This window comes from Labrus mixtus, chromosome 6 (genome assembly GCF_963584025.1).
Source record: "Labrus mixtus chromosome 6, fLabMix1.1, whole genome shotgun sequence".
Taxonomy (NCBI): Eukaryota; Metazoa; Chordata; class Actinopteri; order Labriformes; family Labridae; genus Labrus; species Labrus mixtus.
The window spans coordinates 11,348,375-11,365,124 of record NC_083617.1 but is presented as its reverse complement, the minus strand read 5'-3'; positions in this window follow the sequence as shown (position 1 = coordinate 11,365,124).

The window sequence follows — 16,750 nt, the reverse complement described above, 5'->3', positions numbered from 1 at the left end:
AAGACTAAACTGCTAATGCAACTCCTAGAATCACTCGTATTTATAGGACAGAGGACTCCATTCTTTTATTGAAGAGAATTATTGTATATTCATAATTTCAGGCACCTTGTGTTATGATTTTATATGGTAGCAAACCACTAAAAACAGGCTTAAATTCTTAAAAGCATGTCAAGCAGCCTTTGTTTTACCTCCCTTTACTCTGCAGGGATGAGCATGCACTTTAATGACAGAAAATACTCCTTGAATAAAACGCTTTGTTTTGTAGAAAATGGCTTATGCCCTATTCGCTTGTATTTGTATGTTAAGAATCTATACCAAATGACACACTCTAAAATAACACTAAATGAGAATGTGTGTTTAGTACAGACTCTAAGAATCCATTTAGAATCACTATTTCTCCTCTTTAAAGCTTTTAAAACTAAATTGCAGTCCTACAATGAACACGGCTGATTGTTTTCTCACCTAAGCTGATAGATTTATATTCACAATCAGTCGTCTCCCTGGTCTTGGCTATTAGTATTCAATATATAGTGACATGAGGTTGTTTAAAGCTTGATGCCGGCTGATGGCTAAAATGGTGAAACCAGCACCGGATCAATATTCTCAGCAGGTGTCCAATACAGATAAAACCTGATGGCTACAGACAGTCGGTTTGGATACTGGAAGGCCAAACCAGTAACTGAAGCAGCTCACGGGGGCTTCTTTGAGTTTCTTTTAAGCCTTCAGTCCTTGAATGACCTAAATGTTTCCTCTTAAAGTTACTTCTCCCGTTTTATTTCTTCAAATGAATCTTTTTACAGAATCAGAATTTGCGTTAAAAGCGGCATTTTCTCCTTCACCTTTGCTGAAGTATCTGTTTTTATGTTTTCTTCTTGTTTGCTCCATACGTTTTTTTGCATTAACATATTTTCACATGTAAGCCTGTGAGGTCTGCATTGTGTGCAGATGAGACAGAAGGCACAAGGGCCGGACCTCTGTCTGTACTTCAGTCTGGTGTGAGTGACGTGGGGGATCTGGTCATGTTTACACACTGTTTCCTCTCTACACAATTTCCTGTGTTACTCCTGCAGTTCAGGGTGATTACTTGGCTACATGGAGGTTTCATTGCTGCCTCTGTCATAGTCTGGCAGACTGACATGGTCCACAGAAGTTACATAGTCAAACATTTGTTAAAGCCGCCCCTACAGGGTGTCTGCGTGTCTGCATTTGCATGTGTATAGCACTTGCACGGCCATTACTGTAGTCCCTCCATATGAATGGAGCCCGCTGCACACTGGAGGTTTACAACTTCCTACGAGAAGGCCCAGTGGCCGCACATCTGTTTGTGTGTGACAGCAGGACAAAAGGGACAAGCCCTGAGGACAAAGACGGCCTCAGGTGGATCTTAGAGAGCGGGAAGAGTCTGTACGGAACCAGAGCAAGGACTCAGAGAGGAGGAGAGTTCCCTGTTAGACACAGCAGGGGGGCCAGAGAGACACACTTCCATCCAAGACCCCCCTCCAGGGTCAATAAAGTCATCACTTCACGGGGAGGCTGCCCCCAGTCTGCTAAGCGTCAGATAATTTGTCTAATGGCAGGAGCAGCATTATGAGCTGCAGCTCCACTCAAAGACTGTAGTGTCTATTGTTTTCTCTAAAGTCCTCCACTGCCTCCCAAACGCTCCTGTAAAGACACACTCATACAAAAGAACAGCAAGTGTCCGGTGAACCATTAAGTGAGGCCGTTAGATCCTCTGTGACAGATTCCTCAACTGTTTAGTTCGCTTGGTTTCTAAGATACAGAAAAACTAAGTCACAAAGCAGCAGCAGTGAAACAGTCTGAAAATTTGACCCACACAAACAGATTGTGTACAAACACGAGTTCTCCATTTTTGTTCCTGGAAGTTGCACGAATCCTTCAGGGTGTTTTTTTTTCAGAAGGTTCTCCCTTTCTCACATTAGACCATTTTTTTTGTCTTCCGTGAACCAGAAGTCAACTTTGAAACATTATTTTGGCTCAAACTAGATTGTTTCCCCACAAACTGAACCGAGGAGTTTTTGGGCCTGTTACGTTTTCTTTTCACGACTTTGACTTCACATATGCACTTCTGAAAATGTCTAGAGGATTTCAGGAGCACCAGAAAATATATATTTATTAAGAGATCCCAAAAGTCCCATGCATACAGTTTATGACTAAACTCATTGTTTAGGTTTAGAGAAAGATCAGGGTTTCAGTTGAAATAAGCTACTGTAAAGTGAAGTCAAGCTCTGTTTAAGTGGTTATTGCTGATTTTAAAAAGTCTACTTTGACTTATGTTGTCACACAGGACACGGGTACTGGTCACCTGGTTTCTGTCTGCCTTTATGGTTTGACTTTCAGAAGGAAAACTTGATGCAGGCACGGAATAAACTCTTAATGAAACTACTACCTACCTTATGACTATTTTACAAATTTGTGAGACTTCGTTTTACAGATACATCTAGATCTCTGAAGGACACACTGATGGTTCTCCTGTTTTAGCCCTTTTCTGTTTGTTGGTTCATAATAGAACTCTCGACTTAACCAGACTTATTGTTTGCCTCTATTCATTTCAGTGTGTGATGAGTATCACACTACAGTATTGTAAAAAATAACCCATCTCCAGTTTGAATATTTATTGATTCCTGTTTCTGACACCTCACCCTCCATGTTTTTATTGTAGTAGTTTTGTACTCTTTATAACCTGCCGTTGATTAGGATGCTGCGCATGATTGACAGCTGATTTGCGATTCCTGGGCATTGCACTTTGCAACTAATCAATGTTCTTTACCAAAACAGAGACCACTAAATGAAGTTAATATGATTCCTACAAAGTTTTGGTCCCTGGTTGATTTCCTGTGTTGATATGTAATCAATCGTTTTAAACTACAGTTTATGTTTGTTTTCAGAATTTGTCAGCAGTAACACGTATGAAACTTGTACTCAATGGTTTCATCACCTCCAGTTTAGACATCTGTATGCTGTGTTTAACAAGTAAGGCTATTTTTTTTGTATACTAAGCAGAACTATATGCCTTCTAATTTTGCGCTCAGATGCAATTTGAATTGATGTTTGCTGGTTTAGATTAATACAGAACGATCTTACTTCAAGATTCCCTCGTTTTGCCAAGACTCCGGTCTACAATGCACGGCTGTGGGTTCAGCTTCCAGGCCGCTTTTCAGTCAGACCTGTGTGTTTGTTTGACTCTCTCTAACAACAAGGTCAGTGGCATTGCCCAGTAATTGTCCTAACGGCCTGTATACCTGTTGGGTGGAGGCGAGTAATGAGAGTTTTTCATTATGGGCGGGACGGGTGAGTGCGCCTGGCAGATGCTGACAGGCAGCAGATGTGTAAAGTTGGGGGGTGATTTGTAAAGGGGTCAACTGCAGCACAGAGGAGATGCGGGGCGATGTGGTGCGGATGTGGGGGGGGGGGGTAAATTATGCTGAGGGACGTTGTCTGTCATACTGAGCCCCTGTCACAACAAGGTAAAGGTCAGTTCATACGTTGATGTCGTCAACTCACAGCAAAGTGTGGTCATGTCTGCAAACTTTCTACCACCGTTCTGACCAGGGATGTTTCACTTGGTTGTTGAATTTTTAAAGCCTTTGTTTTGCAATTTCTGTGAATAATAATCCTCCTTTTAGCATGATGAACGTGTTAAAAACTTTAGCGTTCAATTTTATTTATACATTAAAAAGTAAAAGCAAGTTACTTTTGCAGCCCCTGTGGACAAAACAGCACATCCTATCTCTGTGTGATCATTTCCTTTACATGCATGTATACAATTATCTGGCTAAAAATATCCTCCTACTCTCTCTAAAGCTAATGTATTATTCACTGTGTAATCGTGACAAATATAAAGACAATTGATTTGACGGACCACAACATGGACAACAAAAGTCTTGATCCCCGGGTGTGGGTGACGGAGCGAGAATCAGAAATTGTAAATTTCCTTTCTAAAAGGCCCTCTCTTTTGAATGTATACCAGCACAGATCAACGATTCAAAGCAAGTCAAACCATAAATAGTAATAGTTCAGATCACTCTTTCCTACACAGTCACGTGACGCAGCATCATTTTGTCTTCCAGGAGAAGCAAGCTAAGCTACCTTGGCCAAGCACCCTGGTTAAGCCTTCCAGATTTACAATCTGTAATTTCAGCTACACAGACGTCTTGGCTGGCTTTTTCCTCTCCACACAAAACTGCAATAGCAGCCAGAGTGTTGTGGTGTCTTAAGGAGAGTGTACAAATTGCGAAACACCAAGAGAAAACAGACTGAAGTGCTGTAGATTTCCATTTTCTGCTGCCACGAGGCCTGATGGTAATGGCTCGGTGGTCCCTGGCATGTGCACGGAGCGCACTGTCACTCAACGTGAGCATTGATTAGCTATTGTTCTGAGAAGGTCACATCATAATTCATTAACAATAATTAGTCCCGCAATGCCACCTGCACTCCTTCTCCGGATTGGCCTGTTAAATTACGAGCGGCCATCACTGTTCACACGTGGAACAATGAAGATGTATCCACAACGTAAAGGCAAGAGCTATTAGTTACATTATTTAAATGGACCCGTTTAAACCTGGGAGCTGTCTTTATGAAGGGCAATTAGGCTCTAACCGTAATTGATAATTCGTGCTAATTACGATTAGGAAATATAAATAGTGGGTGTGGGATTTATCATCATTGGCGTCGCGGTGCAGGCGGCAGGGTAGGTGTGATGGAAGGCAATGGATTATGCCCCATTCATCTCCATCTAGTGCAGAAACAGCTTGTGTTTGTCCCTTTATATTTCTCCATTGACCATTATCTCCTTTTTGTTTCTGTGCCCTTGCCAAATAGTCCATGAGGCAGTGAGAGTGCGAGGCTGTAGTTAGTGGGAAGCAGAGTGAGAGCGCAGTGGGTCTGGAACAGTAGATGTTACTGGGAGTGCTGGTGTCTTTTCATGCATCCCCAGCCTGAAAATAATGACAGTAAAGGCAAACACAGGAGCTCGGCTAGATAATGAGAAAGAGCCTTGCAGAATTGTTTTTCCAAATTTGAAATATGGTATATTCTTTATTTTCGTCCTATGTTTTTTCGTCATGTTTATAAGTTCAGTATGCATTTGGCTGTTTTGATTGAACACAAATTCTATTTTTTTCTTTTGTACTTCACACATTTGATTAAGGAATAGATTCTGATAACATTTTGTATAATTGACCCTAAATATCCCAAATTGGAAATGTTGTTGTAAATATGATAGTGGCTCTTGAGTTGCTCTCCGTTTGGACGGGAGTGAGTGGTGATCATACAAGGCACAAACGTACCGAGAGAAAAGAGCCAGAATGTCTTCTCCCAATTATTTGATATTTGAAAAGTAGAAATAAGAAGAATTAACTTTTTTCACTTTTTTTTTTTTTTTTTTTTGCCTTTATTAATTAGGACAACTGAAGAGAGACAGAAAATATTTGGAGGAGAGAGAGTGGGGAATGACATGCAGCAAAGGGCCGAGGTCACTGTGACAAGGACTATAGCCTCTGTACATGGGATGTGTGACATAACCACTATAGGCTGTCTGGCGCTCCAATTTTTTTATATATATATATATGTGTATATATATATATATATATATATATATATGACTCTTTATTTTTAATTGTTTTGATTCCGTAATGATTTGTGTTTTATCTATTTCAACTCATTGCAATGAAATAATGTGCATCTTTGTTTTTGTTGAGTTCCTTGTTTTCGGCGCAGTCTAATAACAGATTCAGACAATACTTCTCAGATGAAATCTCTGACCTTCACCTCTTAGATGAAGGTTTTCCCAAGGTCACCTCATACGACCTTTCCCTTTGATATTTCAACCACAGGGATGAAAATGTACTCTAATCCAGAGTATTCACTCCCAATGCCTGACGTGATGAGAGGTTACCATTTATCTCTCCTTAAGACTTTCAGGTTACATTTTGTATTTTTGGTATGCAGCTGTTACATTTAAACCACATACAATGTATCACCATAGAGCATGTAAAGGCATCCACGCATGTGACAGTCTACTGCATTGATCAATCAACCTACATATCAGTTGCCTTACAGCGTCTTTGGTCTGAGCAGAGACAGCAGTGTGATTTAAATATAAATACTGAGCTGTCTTAGCTGAGCAAACAGACCAATGGAACAATCAAACCAGCCTCTGTGGTAGGTGTGTGTGTGGGCATGTTGACTCAGATGTGCCCCCATTAGACTTTATTGCTTTATTCACCAGGGATTTGAATTAATCATTGTCATGTGTGTGTGTGTGTGTGTGTGTGTGTGTGTGTGTGTGTGTGTGTGTGTGTGTGTGTGTGTGTGTGTGTGTGTTTGCCATTGACAAAAAGAGAAAGATTTCTTTTTATCCTACACAGTCACATGCGGATCCCAGGGTGCTTTGCTGCATGTTTAGCTGTGAGGCCAGAAGTTTTCTAGTGAAACAAATGAAATAGATGTATACGAGCAAATCCAACCCAAATTAGTGATGTTCTTATGCTTCATTTTAATATAAAAATAGCCAAAGGCTAACACTCTTGCTTGTTCATTTGTCAAATAAAGTGCTGAAATGTTTCCCGAGCTCCCGTCTTTCACACTGAGGTCTTCAAACCGAGAAGCCCCCACCGGCTGGAGGTAATTGCTACAGTGAGGGTTTGATCGCTGGAGCTGCTCTAATCAATAAAGTCTTCATCAGCCATTTCCCCTGATGATTCTCCCTCATTTCTCCCTTAATTGTTCTTTTTCATCAAACAACGTCTGTGCCGTGACTGTGTGTGTTTGTGTGTGTGTGTCTTTGTATGTTTGTCTGCTCCCGGGAGCTAGAGCTATCTCTCGATGGACTGCAGCTAACAGATTGCTAATGGAAGTTTTGCTGAAAACATGCAGGGGGGAACCTTTGCCTTCTTTAACTAGACTGTGACCTCCATGGGAGGAGGATTACTGTTGATCCAGGCTCAGGCTTCCCCAGAGCAGCTCCAGGCCTGACACTGAGCAGGACCACTGACTGAAATAAAGATCTCAGTATGCTGAGGCTACAGCTCAGCTTGATTGTCACCACATATAGATTTGAACTTCTTTCTGAACAACACAGAGCCTCTCACGTGTTATTTCTTGATTTTTAAAATAGAATTTCATTTTTTTTTTTTAACTTTATTCTATTATTATAAAAGAAAAACTCTGAGTTTATGTCCTGTCTTTTATTTGGCTCCCTTTATGATGCACTGTGAAAGTCAGACTTTAAAAGGTTAATGTTTTAATCATATTATATTTATAAATATACACTGGCATAAGTGTTATCTGATGTTGATTACTATTAACCTCAAAATGTAAAGGGCCTGTTCATTTTTCTTTTCTTTTTTTTGCAAACAAAAAGTGATTTCTTTGTTTTATTTTGTGGTAAATTCAGTAAAATTAATCCCTTAAAGAAGCACATTTAAGAATGGGGTTGTACTTAAAAACTGCAACAAAGAACTAAAAAAGAGATTAAAATTAACAAGACATGTGATTAGCCGTTTTCACATATGCACTCCGGATAATATCTAGATAATTACAGGGGGACCGCTCCGGAGATTCTCCCGAACTAGCCGTTCACATATGCTCCTCACAGTGGGGGACCTTCCCTGTCAGAGGGGAGGGGGGGTCGGGGGAATTTCCCGACACAAGACGGGAAAAAACGGGAAAAAGACGTAAAAAAACAACGCGGAAGTAGCGGCGGAAGCAACAGAGTCCGCTACACGACGCTCTAATGAGAATATTTGCCTTTATATCAATGCTATGTGTAATCCAATGGAATGTCAACATCCACAAAAGAGAGGAGAACAACATACTGACAAACAGAAAACATAATGCAGACGTTTAATTACGTGCACGGAGATCGTAGTGGTCGCGTGCAGACACTTTAGACAGTCACTGTATATAAACGTCATTCTCTTTCCATTGGCTCAAACTGAAAATCTCCGGAGTATATTCGGCCGCGTTCAGACATCAGCTCCTCCGGATTATCTGCGGAAAAAATACTAGGGGTCTGGCCGGATAAACTCCGGGTAATATCGGAGTAAAAAATTCGGCTGTTGCGTTCACACATACAGCTCCTCCTGGAAATCTCCGGAGTTTTTCAGGAGATTTCCGTATGTGTGAAAAGGGTTTATGAAACGTCCTCAATGCGTCTGCTGCCCTGTAACCTTCATCCTTCTCTCTTTTTCTCCCCCCATGACTGCCAAAGAATCAGGGAAAGATTGGGGTATAATTGTTGTCCTTTAGCATTTATTGCCCTTCTGTGCCATAACCATGCAGGTCCTCTCCAACCCCGGGGGGAGGAGTCGGTGTCTTTCATTAGGCGTCCTTCCATCCCGAATATCAGGCTGTGCAGGCTTTGCTGCCCATGTGGTGCATCGAGCCGTTAAAGCACTGACCCTGGTTCAGAAGAGAGGGGGGGGGGGGGTTCTCAGTTGAAATGGCACTTGTGTGTCTTTCAGGTAAATGAAGATAATTGCAGTGACACTGACTTCTTACATTATGAAACCTTTTTTTTTTTTTTTTTTTGCTGTATTGTAAAAACTTTAATCCAGATTCCAACAGTACAATTTGTCCTTTATGTTATTACTAAATTGAACCGAGAAGCTGATGAGCTACTAGAAGAGAGTAAGGAGTTTTAAAGTCAATTCTCATTAAGAATTCCTCACTAAATATTCAAATTAGCTGTCACAGATAAACAAGTCTTGCGAGTTGAAATGGGAATCAGCATCTGCAGGGGAGAGGGGGAGGGGGAGGCTGCAGGTCATTAAGTGCTCATTATAAGATCAAATCAGACATTTTCTCAAAATTAAATCCAACTGCCATCTCTTTAACCTTATTGATTTCACATTTTCAGCAAAGAAAATAGAATAAAGCTTCAAGTTCACAAGTCTCTTTTTGTGTGTCATTTTATGCAATAGATTCTGAATCATTATTAATTCCACATATTTACCCTCAAAGATCAGTCCCTGAGTTGTTTTTTTTTAATATTGTGTTATTGTTGCAGTTCTTATAAATCTGACACGTATCCACTCAACACATCAGCTAATTAAGGGATCAGGTTTTTTTTTTTTAAAAACACTTTAAATACAAATGGATTCCCTATATTTTTTAACATCAATTATTTTCCTGTCAGTTTTTTTTATCAGTTTTCTCTTTTACAGTAAAAAAACAACAATTTTAAGTAAAACTACCCAAGCCTTCATTAATCATAATTTATTGGACTTTAAATTAACTGTGACACTGTTTTCAAATTAAAAATGTGAATAGAAATGGACATCTTGGGGTGCCCGATAGCCTAGTGGTTATGTCATGCGCCAAATGTACGGAGGTTGTGGTCCTTGTTGCAGTGGTTGTGGGTTCAAATCCAACCTTGTCTCTTTGCTGCATGTCATCCCCCACTTTCTCTTCCCAACTATTCATCGCTTCAGCTGTCCTATCTAATAAAGGCAAAAGGATCAAAAATATAACTTTAAAAAAAAGAAACTTGAGGTCTTAATTAAGTGCAGAGTTAGAATATCTTAATATGTGATTGAGATGATGTACATGACTTGAGGAAACAGCTTATTTGCTCATTAGAACAAACATAGTGAAAGAATTAGTGCTCTCTTGGCGCTCTGCCGTAGCAATAAATACAGTCCTGATGAATCTGTCTGTATTATGACTTATGGAGCCTTTAGGGTCGTTGACTTACAGGCCTTTATGTAGAAAATTAGATTTGAGTTGTCTAACAGCCGGGCCACTCATCTCCTCAGTAAACTGCTGTAGATTGTGCCGCCGAGGGTTTTATCGACATTTCCCATTACTGAACTCTTCACGTTTTATCACCATTTCCATAAATCCAGCCTGGGACAATCTCCGCTCTCGGTGGGGCTGATGGAAAGACCATCTCAGGGGCTGTCGTTTGACGCTTCAGCACCCTCGCATACACACACTCACACACTGGTTTATATGTAATATGAGCTGTGGGTCTCTATCTCAAGATCAGAGATGCCCCTCTCGCTCTGTGATGGAAATCATTCAGACTCTCCCAGACATCAGGGCAGAGGACGCACCGAGTGTTGAATGAGTTTACAGATGATGAGAGTCTAAGTTCAGGTCAATCTGTATTTACAGCTCAATCACTTAACAGAGCGGGCCTCTCTATTAGACCTCTATCTATCTGCCAGGGTGACACTCAGCAGTGAACAGGGCAGTAAAAGGACCAGGAGGGCAACTGATAAGACCTCAGGGAGTCAGAGAGCACTCTCAGGGGGGTTTCACTCCGCTCTCCTCCCATCCCCACTCCACTGTTAATCCATTTATGGCCAACATTAGGTTGATGATCAATTATAGGCAATGCCTTTAATTAAAAAGGATGGCTTGGTATGGCTCAATTGTCCTTTTAGCCAAAAAAGTTTAGAAAAAACGGCCAAATTATATCCCGGCTGGGTCCAGTAATCTCTGTTAATTCAACACAATAAAATATTGACTCATACATATGGACTTTTATGGTATAATGTTTGTTCACTTGAAAGAAACCTTGTAAATCAGTACAGCGTTTTTTTAAAGAGAAAATTAAAAACATGTCTAAAATATACACATGGAAACTACAAAAAATAAATCGGTCCAGATCCTTTGTTAGGGTTTGAATCAGCCCCCTGATCCGAACATCAAACATTTTATTTCCTTCTTGTTCTCTGTTTCTAATGGTTTCTATGCAGATTGTTGGCTCCACCGTGGAGGTCCCGTTTGCTATGACATTTGTTTGTTTGGATAGCAGAACAACTACATGCCTGAATTTCATAAAAATGTGTTGGAGAATGTATCATGGGAAGAATAGGCAAGCTCTAAACAGACTTATACTGTGAATTGAAATACAGTTTTTTTTGTATTTCCTACACAAGAATAGAAACTACTTCTAATTTGGAATTCCTTGATAGATTGATAGAAAAGATGCTGATGCCTCAGAAAGAGATATAAATATTCATATAATCTTAAGGTGCATGACAGGTAACTAGAAGCTTCTTCTAATTTGGTCATTATTATTGTGGTAAATCATTAATTTAGTTGCTTTGCAATGAAAATAATTGTTAAAAATGACGCCATATTGAGCTACGGTTATCTCCAAGAAAACAGATCTTAGACCCTGAGTAAAAAAAAAAAAACAGTTTCAAAACTATCTGGGAGGCTAGATACATCGAGATGTCATTGGGAAGAGGTATCAGTGGATGAAAAATTGAACTCTTAAGGTCATATATCTCCTTTCTTCAGATGATCGATTTGTTTGAATCCTGAAGTGTTGAGGCTCCACTGCAGAAAATAACAGAATGTAAAGACACTAGTTATGCTAATGCTAATGCTTCACTGTCCTGCACAGTCCTAGTATTGATAAATGTGAGCATATTGTTTGGTTAAAATCTGAATTGCTCTGCTTTTGTTAAAGGCATACAGCAGAGTAAAATCACACTCATATCAAATATTTTATTTCTGACCCTACTCTCAACATTGCTCTTATTGACTTGAATTCTCAACTTTTATTTTTATCCCAGCCAATTTGATATATATTTCTTACAAAAAAGGCACATCCTCCGTGTCACATTACTAACTTCTGCATCAGTGCGAGTGAACTGCAATATGTTCTGTGTCAGAAGAGGGAGCAGTGAACTCAGAGAACGGCACCATGAGCTTTCGTCACAGGATGTTTCTCTGGAAGTCTGCATGCATGTGTTTAATGAGGAATAAGGAACAGGATTGATTCATTAATACATTATGGTGACATTATGTTTATGATTGTAACATTAAGCAAGCCAAGATTAAATTCTATTCAAAACAACAACAAAACTCTCACTTTTAAGATAGCTGTATAAAGTCACTAATTTCAGACACAGTCACTCTGCTAAATAATCTTACTAGGAATCTGTTTTTCCATGAAACTGCAGAATCGAATTGTTTATTTAATTTAAATTCTTTGGACTGAACCATGAATCCAATATCTCTGCACATGTTATAGTGAAATGGTGCCACCTGCTGGCTATGCACTATAATGACATGCAGGTGTGTTGGCTGATGTTTGTTCCAGCCAACAGGTTCACGTGATTTTTGTGATTGCCTTTAATTATTCTGGTCATTGGATTTAGTCTGAACATGTTCTGTGTTACTCACTCTCTTTAAACTATCCAAGCCCTAAAAATGCCAGAACACGAAGTGGTTTGTACACTCATGTTTGCGTGTGTCTGTGTGTGTGTGTGTGTGTGTGTGTGTGTGTGTGTGTGTGCGTGCGTGCGTGCGTGCGTGCGTGTGTGTGTGTGTGTGTGTGTGTGTGTGTGTGTGTGTGTGTGTGCGTTTGTGTGTGTGTGTGTGTGCGTTTGTGTGTGTGCATCTTTCTAGCCCTTGATAACCTCATCCTGACCTTTCTATCAGAGGCTCATCTTCTAATAGTCCTTGTCAGGGGCCGGTAATCATTTCACACATTGTTACTTTCACACACACACACACACACACACACACACACATACACACACACACACACACACACACACACACACACACACACACACACACACACACACACACACACAGACACATACACACATACACACCCTATCAACTGTGTTTGTTTACATCTGCAGCATTATTCTGGGTCATTTAGAATTCACACACATACCTTCCTACATCACCAACAGAGGACAATCACTTGACCAGGGAGCTGTATTGAAGGCCATTTTGTTTAAACAAAAGGAGAATAGAAACATTTCTTGTCTTTTTTCATCATTCTACTGCAAGACTTCATTGTTTATCCCATAAAAAGGATCATTTAGCATTAACGATATAAACATATAATCACATTGAATGATAAATATTAATACACTTCACTTTTTCTGTAAATCAGCAGGAGCATTTATTTCATATTTCCTTTAGTTGTACCACAATATATTTTTCTTTCTTCTGTGTTGTTGGTGGTAACTTTAAGGATAACACACACACACACACACACACACACACACACACACACACACACACACACACACACACACAGCTGCCATGATGAAGTCGGAGCCATGTTGCTCCATCTATTTGCTCCCACGAAGGCCCCGCTCAGGTTCAAAGCCACAAGGATCGTTCCACTGCATATCCCTGACAGCTGCCTCTCGCCCGGCGTGTTGAATAATCATCTCTGGGCTTATTGGTTTGGTTATGGCTTCTCAAATTTCCTGTCCTTCTGCTTGATAGGCATCTAGTCTAGATGGCTTTCCCTGGAGCACAGTGTAATAGAGTGACATTCCAGGTAGGGCTTTTATATTAGCTGTGAATATGGTGTGCCTCTCTATTGCATTAACATTGTACTAGGGGTGAGTTTTTTTTGTTGGTTAAAGGCCAGATTCAAAAGCTTTGGTGTACAGCATGATTAGTTTTGTGCTGCCTAACCCAAACCTGTTTTTGCCCCGTTGTAGTTTTCCAGCTGTGAACTGCTCTCTCAATTACCATCAGTGTGTGTGTGTACCAAACCTGCAGGGTCAGAGCCATTCATTAGTGTGCAGTATTTCACTAAATCAGGAATTTAAAAGCAACTTCAGTTTTCTCCCTATTTGCAGAATGTATTTGCTTGTTTTAGGGTATCAAATGGTGTAACCACTTTCAAAAGGGAAAGCAAATCTTGGGGGATTATGAGGGAGGTCTTAAGGTGGACAAATTTGCTGAACCATCTCTGTATTTGATTACCTGATGATCGGGGGGCTTTGGGATGGACTGACCTCAATCTTTTAGTTGTTCTGAGTTAAAGCCTTGTCCATATGTGAATTTCAGGGGCAAACAGTTCATTTTGGGGGTGTTGCTGCTCCAGTATTGTTTGACATGTGTGACCTGTTAACTCTCTCGCTCTCAATATTTTTCTTATTTGTGCTTGAACATCAGCCATACTGGGACCTTGTGATTTGTAACTCTTTGGCTCAGTAAGTGAAACTGGAAATATAAGGAATTGTTGGATTGACAGTTGTACACAGAGATGAAATCCAAAAGTTAAAAGAGAATACAACTTCCAAAATATGTCACAAGGATCATCAGCATGACTGTTTTTCCCATTGGAGTGACTTCAAGTTTATCCATCTGTCGCTGGATGTTTACCAGAGTTTTTTTTTTTTTTGAAAGTTGCAAAAGACGAATCAAATTTAACAGATTGTATTATCCCAGAGGAGCTCAGATGGAGTTCAGATTTATTCAAGATTTCCTAAGGAGGTTTTCTGAGCAAGATAAACAGCATGAAACATTTTTGTTTTCACTTCAATTTCTCAGTTTTTATTTGACAGCATTAAAAATGTTGTTTCTTATACCCAAACTTGAGTTTCATACAAATTGCTTTAACAATCAAGCATAATATCTGTCTGATGTGTGCCCTAATTTATCATTGCAGTATGATTCTACAATTCTAAAATTCACTTAGTAGACGCTTTTATCCAAAGCGACGTACATCAGAGAGTAAATGCAACACAAGCAAGAATCTAGAAAGGAGACAACAACGTTAGTAAATGCAAAGGAAAAGCTTTAAGTCTGATCGGACACACAGGTGCTGAGAGGCAGTGCACAGAGGCAAAGCACAACTGTTCTTGAGATTTCCAATCAAATTATCAAACAAAACCATCATCAAAATCATCACCATCAATATCATTAAGTGCGTAGGTGTTCATAAAAGAGTTGGGTCTTCAGCTTTTTCTTAAAGGCGCGAAGGGACTGCAGATCGGGACTGTTTGGTAGTTTGTGTCACCACCAGGGGGCGACAGAGGAGAAGAGTCCAGTTAGAGACTTTGGGCCCTGTTGTGAAGGTTGGATCAGACTCCTTTTGCAGTAATGATTGTTATAGTCTAGCTTAATCCTCTTCACATAACTTCATCAGCATTACATTACCAGAATTATTAACGACAGAGGAGTTACACTTATTTTAACAAACCAGCAGACTTCAAGTTTTTATTTTTGCGACTGTCTCTCTGTCGGGAAAATGTAATCTGTTATAAAACTTCATATTTAGATGCAATCCATAAACAGTGGAAAACTACTGCTACTGCTTAAATGTGTTACTTTCACAATATGTGGATGTTTATGTGTAACCTCAGGGTTAATTTAACATGAAAAATTCTGTGGTGAAGCATTTGTGTGTTTTGTTACAGGAAAGGCAGATACTGAAGCACGAATTACAGTAAACTTGTGTTGTGGTTTTTTTTTCCAGTTGTCTCATTAGATTTAGCTGTACTCTGGATGATACTCATCAGCAACCCCTCTTGCATGTCATCATCAGGAAAACACACAAGTCAGCCAACCAACGGTCAGTATAAACGCCAACATCCTCTGGACCTTGACACCCTCACCCTGCAGACTGCATCCATCACAGTTTCCCACACGTCCTGCACCAAGACTGTTTTCAGTTCTTTTGATTTGTAATTGCACAATGATGACATTTATTTGAAAAGTTTTATGAAAAAAACCTGCATGGTTCTGAACTCTGTGCCCTTGTCCTCCTCCTCAGATACATGCTGGCTTCCTATATTGTTTTGCCTGCCTTCCAGGGTCACTCCGTCAATTAGACCGCACACAAGGAACCACATGAACACAGAAACACAGAGTGAGGGATGTTGAGAAGAGCCACACAGTAAAAATATGAAAGTATGTTTTTGTATTCTTCCAACAACATCATCACCAAAAAAAAAGATTTAAACCTTTGCCTTAGGTGTGGGACAAAATATCACTGTAACAACATATCGTCATCCTTAATCTTTTGATACAATTATTGAGTTGCTTTTTGATTTTTGATATTATCATTAAAAAAAACAAAAAACACTGTGCTCAACAGATTTCTCTGCCAATTTAACTCACCACGTCATCACATGATGACTCCTCACAGAGGAACTTATGAAATTAATGAGGCAAATGTGAATGGAAGTTAACTGCCCACAGAAGAACTTGATAGCAGGATAAAAGAAGAAGAAGACAGCGGGATAATGTCAGATGGCAGTAAAAATAACTTAAAGGAAGAAGAGTGATAAGAGGTGAAACTGACACCGACTGACCAGGGATTTTTTTTTTTATTATTTAGTAAGTCAGATATCATGATGCATCATGATATGATTTTCATACAATATAAATATCATCGCAGATCTACTGTAATATCATTACGGGGGGGGGCAGTAATTTCATATATTGTACTGGCTGCGTTTCAGGTATCGTATGGTATTGTAGCGCCACTTCAGCCCGCTCCCTAAGATCCTCCTCCTCCATCCACCTCACCGTGCCCTCTGCCCGCCTCAGCACCATGGGGGGCAGAGCTTTCAGCTGCTCTGCTCCCCAGCTCTGGAACTCTCTGCCACCTGACATTCGCAACATTGACTCTCTCCCCATCTTCAAATCCAGACTCAAAACCCATCTGTTCAAGATCTCCTACTCACTCTAACATTTTAAACTGCAATTACACTGTCCTATATTTCATTTCTTTATTGTATGCTGTTTTTTGGGGGGGGTTTTGGGTTTCTTTATCCATCGCTGTTTTTAAAATGTTGATTGTTGTACAGTGTCCTTGTGTGTCTTGAAAGGCGCTTATAAATAAAATGTATTATTATTATTATTATTATTATTATTATTATTATTATTATTATTATTATTATTATTATTATTATTATTATATCGTATCAAGTTCTTTGTATAGTATTGTAATGTATCGTATTGTAGCCGTTTTATCGTATTCTCAGCTTGATCCAAAGGCAAC